This window comes from Pleurodeles waltl, unplaced genomic scaffold (assembly GCF_031143425.1).
Source record: "Pleurodeles waltl isolate 20211129_DDA unplaced genomic scaffold, aPleWal1.hap1.20221129 scaffold_72, whole genome shotgun sequence".
Lineage (NCBI taxonomy): Eukaryota > Metazoa > Chordata > Amphibia > Caudata > Salamandridae > Pleurodeles > Pleurodeles waltl.
Genome location: NW_027150393.1, coordinates 1078038 through 1089512, shown reverse-complemented (window position 1 = coordinate 1089512; position 11475 = coordinate 1078038). Strand labels below are relative to the sequence as shown.

Here is an 11475-nt window from a genome sequence, read left to right as displayed (position 1 = left end):
TCTCTGCATAAGGTGGTGGACTGTCGTTCAGCAATTGCATGATGAACTCCTCATCCTCTGACTCTTCTTCTCTCCTTAACTTTTCCTCGTCCTCTCTATCTTTGAAACACCTCCTGTTTGTCTTACAGGTAGCTTTCTTGCCTGTCGCCTCTTCTTCCTTAGCAATTGCGGGAAACAATTTTATCCCCTGCAATATATCTGACCTCCACACCTTCTGTGCATTATCCCACCTAGCGTCCGCTAGTGCCTTTTCTACCTTTCTTATCCTGGTCTCGAACTTCTTTTGCTGTTGCTGTCTAGCCATTAGTTCCCAAATCACTAGAGCCTCAAACTGTGCTGGCCTTGGAGGTACCTTCATGTCATACATCGCAAATCTCAAATTCTCTAGGATCTTTATATTGAATGTCCCATGGATCGGGAACGCTACGCTCCCATGTTTCTCTGTCAGCTTGTGCCATTGCTTTAGCCAAAGGCACGGAGCTACCCCCTTTTCCTCCATTACAATGTAAGCTGGTGTACCTTCGGGTGGCGTCACCTCTCCTACGCTTGCTTTAATGTAAGACCCCCCCTTCATCGCACTCTTTAATGCTTTAAAAAATTTCATTTTCTCGTCTTTTATTTCACAAAGTTTGTAATCAATAAGTGACTTTAATTCCCGGAATACTCTTCGCTTGCCTTTCCCCTTCCAATCGAGCCCCACGGACTGCGTCCAATCCGTGCGCGGCCCTTCTTTGCAACCAACCTATCCCAGCGTGGCTCCTAGTGATGTCACACTCACACATACTGCGGCTGACAAAGCCTCGAGGCTTGTCCTCCTTCACTCCGCTCCTCTCGTAACAACTTCTGGCATGTATCGCGAGCAACCAAATAATAATAAAACAGATCTGTCGGTTTACTACAGGAAGGGTAACACAATCGCTTCAGGACCTTAGGGATTTTTCACTAGCCTCGGCAGTTATTCCATCTTTCTCGGTCCCCACTTTCGCAAGCAAATCCTGACCCGCAGACTCTGCTCTCAACTTGTCAATGATCTATTCTAGTGCACTTAGAATTTGTCAAAGCCCGAAGTCGAAGTTTTCTTTCACTCCCTTAACACACGTACCGACTCGTTGACCACGCCCGGTCAACCTATTAAACCGACCAGACCACAACATAAATCAAGTGTCTCATACACTTTTCAACATACTCCGGAGTCTCTTGACCTCGCAGGGGCCGTCTCATCAACAACAACCACGTGGACCTTTTTCTGCACAAAGCGCCACATGCACATGAAGTTCGACGACTTCCCTACTCTCACACTCGGAGTCGCACCTCCGCTATTCTCTAAAATCCTCGCAACCTTTTCAAACAATCTGCGGCAATAAGCTGTGCAAGCGCAAAACCCTGACTTCACTCATACCGTCACTAGTACCGCCAACGCCGATTTCACACCTCCATTCTCTCCATTCGCAAGCTCTGAGATCCCGGGAAAGTCGCGGGGGGCTTAGGGCATCATCATTCTCTCAATCGGTTTTACCCAAGAAAAATCTAATTCAACACCATATACCTCTCGAGTGGGGTCTCAAAGAGCGCAACCGTTACCTCTCGAGCGGGGTCCCAAAGGGCGAAACCGTTACCTCTCGAGTGGGGTCCCAAAGGGCGAAACCATTACCTCTCGAGTGGGGTCCCAAAAGTCGAAACCATTACCTCTCGAGTGGGGTCCCAAAGGGCGAAACCGTCCTCTGCTACCATCTACTGATAGAGCGTTCCGTACTAATAAATTACCTGTATTTGGACGCTCTTGGGTCGATGAATCTTTTGACCAAGTGGGGCTCTCTTCACCCGAGATTAGTCAATTTAATCTAATCAATAATCAATAACGAACATAAGCAATGCCCTGATCAACATAACACTTCACAATTAATCCAGAAAACATTTCGGCGAACCATGACCTTTCGGACATGAATAACCACACCAGTTCATTCAAAGTTAATGAATTTATTTCCCTATATTAACAAAGCTAGCACAATATAAATGTGTCTCAACACCAAATGATATATGTAAATGAACATTAATAGCTGTCCATAACGGCGGAAAAGATGCAATCTATGCAGCATTTGAATAACAATGCATTCGATAATAGCAACGCAAACCACTAAAACTATAATCTGTAATGAGCTAATTGCATACATTAGTCAGCATAACAAGGTCTCAAATTGCATCGTGCAACAAATGAATCCTCATCTAACCTCAAATTAGCATCTGCATGTGGGACTTCATGCAAAAACAATTTAGCAACATTGATTTGGAAAACTCCTAACTAGGGCTCTTTTTCAAAAATCAGCAGTTGGTTACCTAAAAAGAAACACAATGCAATTGTACATTTTCCTTTCATATTTACCAAATTCAATCAGCATTCAAGGAAGTCTTCGTCTCACAGGTACCGGTTTCGATCTGCATGGGACGGGGCAAAGGAGGCAGGGTGGACGGGGCAATTGCCTCACAGCGGCAAGATAAAAGGACAAAACTACTACTTTATGCAAAGGGGCAGATCAAAGTTAAAGTCTCTAGGGCGAGAATTACTTAAAGTCTCTTTCTCTCGATTAGAGAAAGCATCAAAGTCTCATTCAAAATGGCGTCGAACATCAATTGGCATCGTAGAAGATGGCAAAATGACGAGGTCGGCAAGATGGGCCATAATGGCTGCAATGGAATGGCTAATGTCCGATGGCTAATGGCTAATGGCTGCTTTCTTCTTGTGCACCGGGTTTAAATAAACAACAGTTCAAGCCCAGTAGGGTCTTCCATTGGAGGGTTCATAGGTTGGCTTCAAATTGTCCAATCAAAAACAACAATTCACAAGCTTCTACCTAGGCATACATTATCCTTGGAGTCGGGAACGTAAGTTGCAACATATTTTACCAATTAACTCACTTTCAGAGCTTCCATTGTCTGCACCTGCAGATTGACCTTGGAGCAAAGAAGAAGATGCCAGGCTGGCACGAAACCTTAAAGATAAGCATGTGAACCGATCTCACTGGAAAAGTACAGCTTCAAGCAGGAATACACGTTTTATTAGCACATTAGAAAAACACGAGCATCTAAACCGTGAGACAAGGCAACTAGGCCGAAGCCTCCACTAAAGTTATGCTAAGTTAAAACATTTCAAACAAGCAAATCATGGCACACGTTTACGGTTATGTCAGATTAGTACAATTCTAATACATCACGTTATATAAAGCACGCTTATAAATGTTGGCGAACTACTCTGAGGGCACATTTGTCCCCGTACAATCTTTATTAGTTCGGTTAAAGTCACACTTGATTATTGCGGCACTACGTTTATGCGCTAATAAATGTAAAACCTTCATTTCTGCGTCATCAGTTGCTCACTGTTTGACCTTTGCATTGAAGCCTGAGCCTACCGCATTCAAGCCAGCCAAGGAAGGAAGGTATGAGAGCGAAAATAGCTTTCCTGCCCTCACCAAGAACACACACCTTGAGCAAATAAGGTGCCAGACTTACAAGGCCCAATCGCCAACGGAGCATCACTTTTAGTGACGCCCCGGTGGCACTATGCACTGCGCTGTATTTACAAGATGGCGTTCAGCCACTTTTTGTGGCTTAACACCACCTTGTAAATACGGCACCTTAGCATTCAGCGCTTTCCCTGGAAGGGGCGTGCAATGGGTGTTGCTGTGAGTGTGCCACAGCAACACCATAGCATTTTGATGCTGCTCCAGATTTAGGAGTTGTCGTAAATCTGCGTCAGCGCCAAAATCCAACGCCATCCCAGGGGTATCGTTAGAGTGGCGCACTGAGGAGAAATGTTTTCATTTCTCCTCGTTTTTTCTCTTTCTATGTGTGCTGCATTCTGCAGCACACATAGAAATAAGAGCAAATCACCATTGAAGATTTTTCTTTGGGCCAGGAAGGTGTCCCTTCCTGCACAAAAACAATTTCCCCCTCAACGCAGTCATCCTTGTACCATGGTGCAAGAACGGCTGCGTTGGCGCTCAGCAGCTAATTTAGAGCTGGCGCAGGGGGAAGCACAGGGGTGCGCTGTATTCTACTAAATACGGCGCTTCCCTGCATTTTGAAAATGACGGAGCGTGGGGCTTGCAAATTTGGCACAGCGTCGCGCTCAGTCATTTTCTTGTAAATCTGGGACAAAATGTCTAAAGGATAGAGGCTTTTTATGTCATGTTCGATGACGACCATGCAAATGACTCTAGTCATACTGCAGAAGAGAGCACCTTGTGGCGTTTCTTGCTTTGGGATGTAGTCTCCCACTCTCTGCCACCAACCCTCGGAGCAGGGTGGGAGCCGTAGCGCTTCTGTGCCCAGGCTCGTTGGTCTAGGGGTGTGATTCTCGCTTCGGGTGCGAGAGGTCCCGGGTTCAAATCCCAGACGAGCCCATTTTAGCGGAAAACAATCAAATCCTGCTCAAAATACACAACCCCTCAACATTTCTCATTCCACTCGAAGCATTGTTGCGCAAAACATATTTTTTGCCTCATGCGAAAAATGGATTACAATGCCTTGGCTTCCTTCCTGCTTGCTCTCAGTGCGCCCTGTGTGATGATTTCACAGACTTGCGTTCCTGGCATTTAGGCATCAGATATTTGTCTGTCTCTGCCCGCAGCTGTGACTTTTCAGGACGTCTGAGTGTATGCATGCTGGCTGACACCGCTGCAATTTTCACACTTACCCCTCGCATTCTGAGCAACTGCTGATCAAGTATAGAGGAAATCGGGCACACATATGAGGGGAACTGTGCTCCTTCAGTCAAGCCAGCAAGCTTGTTTCTGTAGTGTAGTGGTTATCACATTTGCCTCACATGCAAAAGGTCCCCGGTTCGACACTGGGCAGCAGTAGCTTTTGTGTTTGCTCACTAAAACCTCAGTCTCTCTCAATGCACACTTAGACAGAAATGACCTTTAAAAACTTGTGACCTGTGTAAAATGTGCTTTACTATTGCAGGACGATAAAAAGTTATCTGAATCCCTCGGTGGTCGTGCATGTGCCTTGTTTCTTGTTCTGTTTTTTTTTTTTTTCTTGGCCATGTTATATTGTGGGGCCTTTAAAGCTGTGACTTTGATAGGAACATTGCAAGCGGCAGCATCAACAAGTACAGACTGAAGAGTCAGACCTGCACAATATTTCGGCTGTCAGGATGGCCGAGTGGTCTAAGGTGCCAGACTCAAGAGAGCTTGATCTTTAGTGAAGCGGAGCCTTCTGGTCTCTTCATGGAGGCGTGGGTTCAAATCCCACTCCTAACAGGTGTTTTTTCTTACCTTAAATCTTGCTCTGCTTGCACAGCCAGCTCCTCACACAACTATCTTTGGAAGCTGCTGTGGCATGTGAGGAGAAATCCACCAACCCATCGGCTGGGCCCTCAATCAAAATTCTGTGTATTACTGGAAGGGGCATCTCAGGCACACCTTCTGTTAGAGCTGCACTTTATGACAGTAACTACCATGCTGGTTTCTACTTAAGCAGTTGATTCTATCGTTTGAAGTGAGTCTCTCCTGCCACCTTTTGGGCAAAGAAGACACTGCCCCTGCAACAACACAGGCAGACAAGCTCAAACTGGGTTTCTTGGTTAGGTGGGCGGAGCATATTGGCAATGGTGCCTCCTCGTGACTTGCAATTTACATGAAGAAGACAGAGAGGTAGCTGGGAGTAGGCAGTACCCATGATCCCCTGAACACTGTCTTGCGACTTGCACACCATTCTGAAATGAGGCGGGGGAAAGGAGGTGATTTCCCCATCAAGGGCCATTCCGGGAAATCAGCCACCCCGCGTCTCCCAGGTGAGTGTTTCAGGCCTATGAGCCACTACTATAAATCTCGCCTGATCGAGCGCTGAGTGAGCAAGTGTGCTTGAATCCAAGAGGCATGCTTCTCTGGCTCAAGAGCTAGCAGGCCCTTCAGTGCTTCTGGTCTGGAAGTCTAAGGTGCAAGGGTCCAGGACTTACAGAGGGTAACAACTACCAGAAAGGGTCTGCTTTTCACATCAGTGCCCTAGTTCAGCTCACTGGCACAGGGCATCTTGACTACCTCTTTCCTTGCTAGAGACAAACAAAAAATCCTTGACAGAAAACATCAATTGCTATGGCACGCTTAGAGAGAGAGCCTCCAAATGGCCCTGCTTTCCTGAAAGACGCTTCAGAAGATGTTTCAAATGCCTCTGCAGCAGCAGTCTAGTTGGTGTAGGGGTATGATTCTCACTTCAGGTGTGAGAGGACCTTGGTTCAAATCCCAGACAAACCCTTACCTTTATAGGTTCAGTCTGTGTTTTAAACAGGAGTATTTCTGCTTTTCACTCTTGTAAGATGTCATGTTGCAATGCAATACATGCTTTATACCTGCGTTGAGACGGTTCAGCATCATGAAGGTATGCGAGATTTCTTTGCAACTGCTTTTCTGTGCTGGAGCAGCAGTGCTCATAGGAACATTAAATGCACAGTGCTTCTCCATGGTAATTTCGGGTCCAGTTCTGAAATCACCTCTTGGAATGAAAGTGATGCCAGTTCCTTTCTTCCAAGGCAAGAGATCGTGTTCCGGAAGGCTCAGCTTTGAGCGTCATGAACATTGGCCCTCAGTCCTTGCATCCCAGTCCAATGCAGAGCCACATAAAGCAAGCAGGTGTGTCTGTTTCCATAGTGTGGTGGTTCCAGTACAATGCATAGCCACATGAAGCAAGCCGGCAAGTGTGTCTATTTGTGTAGTGTAGTGGTTATCATGCGCACCTCACATGCAAAAGGTCCCTGGTTCGAAGCCAAGCAAATACAGCAAGTCCCTGGGCTTTTTCCCAGTATTTGCATTTCCTGACTCAGCTGAAAGGCAAGCTGAGATAAAAGAGACTGTGTCTATCCCTCACCATCGTGAGGTACTACGCTCCTGGGGCATCTGTCACAGCTCACCAAGAGGAGTTGCGCCAGCTTACGTCAGTCAGTTGCTCACTGTTTGACCTTTGCATTGAAGCCTGAGCCTACCTCATTCAAGCCAGCCAAGGAAGGAAGGTATGAGAGCGAAAATAGCTTTCCTGCCCTCACCAAGAACACACACCTTGAGCAAATAAGGTGCCAGACTTACAAGGCCCAATCGCCAACGGAGCATCACTTTTAGTGACGCCCCGGTGGCACTATGCACTGCGCGGTATTTACAAGATGGCGTTCAGCCACTTTTTGTGGCTTAACACCACCTTGTAAATACGGCACCTTAGCATTCAGCGCTTTCCCTGGAAGGGGCGTGCAATGGGTGTTGCTGTGAGTGTGCCACAGCAACACCATAGCATTTTGATGCTGCTCCAGATTTAGGAGTTGTCGTAAATCTGCGTCAGCGCCAAAATCCAACGCCATCCCAGGGGTATCGTTAGAGTGGCGCACTGAGGAGAAATGTTTTCATTTCTCCTCGTTTTTTCTCTTTCTATGTGTGCTGCATTCTGCAGCACACATAGAAGTAAGAGCAAATCACCATTGAAGATTTTTCTTTTGGCCAGGAAGGTGTCCCTTCCTGCACAAAAACAATTTCCCCCTCAACGCAGTCATCCTTGTACCATGGTGCAAGATCGGCTGCGTTGGCGCTCAGCAGCTAATTTAGAGCTGGCGCAGGGGGAAGCACAGGGTTGCGCTGTATTCTACTAAATACGGCGCTTCCCTGCATTTTGAAAATGACAGAGCGTGGGGCTTGCAAATTTGACACAGCGTCGCGCTCAGTCATTTTCTTGTAAATCTGGGACAAAATGTCTAAAGGATAGAGGCTTTTTATGTCATGTTCGATGACGACCATGCAAATGACTCTAGTCATACTGCAGAAGAGAGCACCATGTGGCGTTTCTTGCTTTGGGATGTATTCTCCCACTCTCTGCCACCAACACTCGGAGCAGGGTGGGAGCCGTAGCGCTTCTGTGCCCAGGCTCGTTGGTCTAGGGGTATGATTCTCGCTTTGGGTGCGAGAGGTCCCGGCTTCAAATCCCGGACGAGCCCATTTTAGCGGAAAACAATCAAATCCTGCTCAAAATACACAACCCTTCAACATTTCTCATTCCACTCGAAGCATTGTTGCGCAAAACATATTTTTTGCCTCAGGCGAAAAATGGATTACAATGCCTTGGCTTCCTTCCTGCTTGCTCTCAGTGCGCCCTGTGTGATGATTTCACAGGCTTGCGTTCCTGGCATTTAGGCATCAGATATTTGTCTGTCTCTGCCCGCAGCTGTGACTTTTCAGGACGTCTGAGTGTATGCATGCTGGCTGACACCGCTGCAATTTTCACACTTACCCCTCGCATTCTGAGCAACTGCTGATCAAGTATAGAGGAAATCAGGCAAACATATGAGGGGAACTGTGCTCCTTCAGTCAAGCCAGCAAGCTTGTTTCTGTAGTGTAGTGGTTATCACATTTGCCTCACACACAAAAGGTCCCTGGTTCGACACTGTGCAGCAGTAGCTTTTGTGTTTGCTCACTAAAACCTCAGTCTCTCTCAATGCACACTTAGACAGAAATGACCTTTAAAAACTTGTGACCTGTGTAAAATGTGCTTTACTATTGCAGGACGATAAAAAGTTATCTGCATCCCTCGGTGGTCGTGCATGTGCCTTGTTTCTTGTTCTGTTTTTTTTTTTTTCTTGGCCATGTTATATTGTGGGGCCTTTAAAGCTGTGACTTTGATAGGAACATTGCAAGCGGCAGCATCAACAAGTGCAGACTGAAGAGTCAGACCTGCACAATGCTTTGGCTGTCAGGATGGCCGAGTGGTCTAAGGTGCCAGACTCAAGAGAGCTTGATTTTCAGTGAAGCTGAGCCTTCTGGTCTCTTCATGGAGGCGTGGGTTCAAATCCCACTCCTAACAGGTGTGTTTTCTTACCTTAAATCTTGCTCTGCTTGCACAGCCAGCTCCTCACACCACTATCTTTGGAAGCTGCTGTGGCATGTGAGGAGAAATCCACCAACCCATCGGCTGGGCCCTCAATCAAAATTCTGTGTATTACTGGAAGGGGCATCTCAGGCACACCTTCTGTTAGAGCTGCACCTTATGACAGTAACTACCATGCTGGTTTCTACTTAAGCAGTTGATTCTATCGTTTGAAGTGAGTCTCTCCTGCCACCTTTTGGGCAAAGAAGACACTGCCCCTGCAACAACACAGGCAGACAAGCTCAAACTGGGTTTCTTGGTTAGGTGGGCGGAGCATATTGGCAATGGTGCCTCCTCGTGACTTGCAATTTACATGAAGAAGACAGAGAGGCAGCTGGGAGTAGGCAGTACCCATGAACCCCTGAACACTGTCTTGCGACTTGCACACAATTCTGAAATGAGGCGGGGGAAAGGAGGTGATTTCCCCATCAAGGGCCATTCCGGGAAATCAGCCACCCCGCGTCTCCCAGGTGAGTGTTTCAGGCCTATGAGCCACTACTATAAATCTCGCCTGATCGAGCGCTGAGCGAGCAAGTGTGCTTGAATCCAAGAGGCATGCTTCTCTGGCTCAAGAGCTAGCAGGCCCTTCAGTGCTTCTGGTCTGGAAGTCTAAGGTGCAAGGGTCCAGGACTTGCAGAGGGTTACAACTACCAGAAAGGGTCTGCTTTTCACATCAGTGCCCTAGTTCAGCTCACAGGCACACGGAATCTTGACTACCTCTTTCCTTGCTAGAGACAAACAAAAAATTCTTGACAGAAAACATCAATTGCTATGGCACGCTTAGAGAGAGAGCCTCCAAATGGCCCTGCTTTTCTGAAAGACGCTTCAGAAGATGTTTCAAATGCCTCTGCAGCAGCAGTCTAGTTGGTATAGGGGTATGATTCTCGCTTCGGGTGTGAGAGGACCTTGGTTCAAATCCCAGACAAACCCTTACCTTTATAGGTTCAGTCTGTGTTTTAAACAGGAGTATTTCTGCTTTTCACTCTTGTAAGATGTCATGTTGCAATGCAATACATGCTTTATACCTGCGTTGAGACGGTTCAGCATCATGAAGGTATGCGAGATTTCTTTGCAACTGCTTTTCTGTGCTGGAGCAGCAGTGCTCATAGGAACATTAAATGCACAGTGCTTCTCCATGGTAATTTCGGGTCCAGTTCTGAAATCACCTCTTGGAATGAAAGTGATGCCAGTTCCTTTCTTCCAAGGCAAGAGATCGTGTTCCGGAAGGCTCAGCTTTGAGCATCATAAACATTGGCCCTCAGTCCTTGCATCCCAGTCCAATGCAGAGCCACATAAAGCAAGCAGGTGTGTCTGTTTCCATAGTGTGGTGGTTCCAGTACAATGCATAGCCACATGAAGCAAGCCAGCAAGTGTGTCTGTTTGTGTAGTGTCGTGGTTATCATGCGCACCTCACATGCAAAAGGTCCCTGGTTCGAAGCCAAGCAAATACAGCAAGTCGCTGGTCTTTTTCCCAGTATTTGCATTTCCTGACTCAGCTGACAGGCAAGCTGAGATAAAAGAGACTGTGTCTATCCCTCACCATCGTGAGGTACTACGCTCCTGGGGCATCTGTCACAGCTCACCAAGAGGAGTTGCGCCAGCTTACGTCAGTCAGTTGCTCACTGTTTGACCTTTGCATTGAAGCCTGAGCCTACCTCATTCAAGCCAGCCAAGGAAGGAAGGTATGAGAGCGAAAATAGCTTTCCTGCCCTCACCAAGAACACACACCTTGAGCAAATAAGGTGCCAGACTTACAAGGCCCAATCGCCAACGGAGCATCACTTTTAGTGACGCCCCGGTGGCACTATGCACTGCGCGGTATTTACAAGATGGCGTTCAGCCACTTTTTGTGGCTTAACACCACCTTGTAAATACGGCACCTTAGCATTCAGCGCTTTCCCTGGAAGGGGCGTGCAATGGGTGTTGCTGTGAGTGTGCCACAGCAACACCATAGCATTTTGATGCTGCTTCAGATTCAGGAGTTGTCGTAAATGTGCGTCAGCGCCAAAATCCAACGCCATCCCAGGGGTATCGTTAGAGTGGCGCACTGAGGAGAAATGTTTTCATTTCTCCTCGTTTTTTCTCTTTCTATGTGTGCTGCATTCTGCAGCACACATAGAAGTAAGAGCAAATCACCATTAAATATTTTTCTTTTGGCCAGGAAGGTGTCCCTTCCTGCACAAAAACAATTTCCCCCTCAACGCAGTCATCCTTGTACCATGGTGCAAGAACGGCTGCGTTGGCGCTCAGCAGCTAATTTAGAGCTGGCGCAGGGGGAAGCACAGGGGTGCGCTGTATTCTACTAAATACGGCGCTTCCCTGCATTTTGAAAATGACGGAGCGTGGGGCTTGCAATTTTGGCACAGCGTCGCGCTCAGTCATTTTCTTGTAAATCTGGGACAAAATGTCTAAAGGATAGAGGCTTTTTATGTCATGTTCGATGACGACCATGCAAATGACTCTAGTCATACTGCAGAAGAGAGCACCATGTGGCGTTTCTTGCTTTGGGATGTAGTCTCCCACTCTCTGCCACCAAACCCTCGGAGCAGGGTGGGAGCCGTAGCGCTTCTGTGCCCA

At 47.2% G+C, this 11475-nt stretch overlaps 1 non-coding gene across 1 annotated transcript; it reads left to right on the top strand.

Annotated features, from left to right (window-relative positions):
• The first annotated feature begins 7900 nt into the window (after positions 1 to 7900).
• On the top strand, positions 7901 to 7972 carry TRNAP-UGG (transfer RNA proline (anticodon UGG)). Its single transcript has one exon. It is a non-coding gene; the product is annotated as a tRNA-Pro (tRNA).
• The last annotated feature ends 3503 nt before the right edge of the window (positions 7973 to 11475 follow it).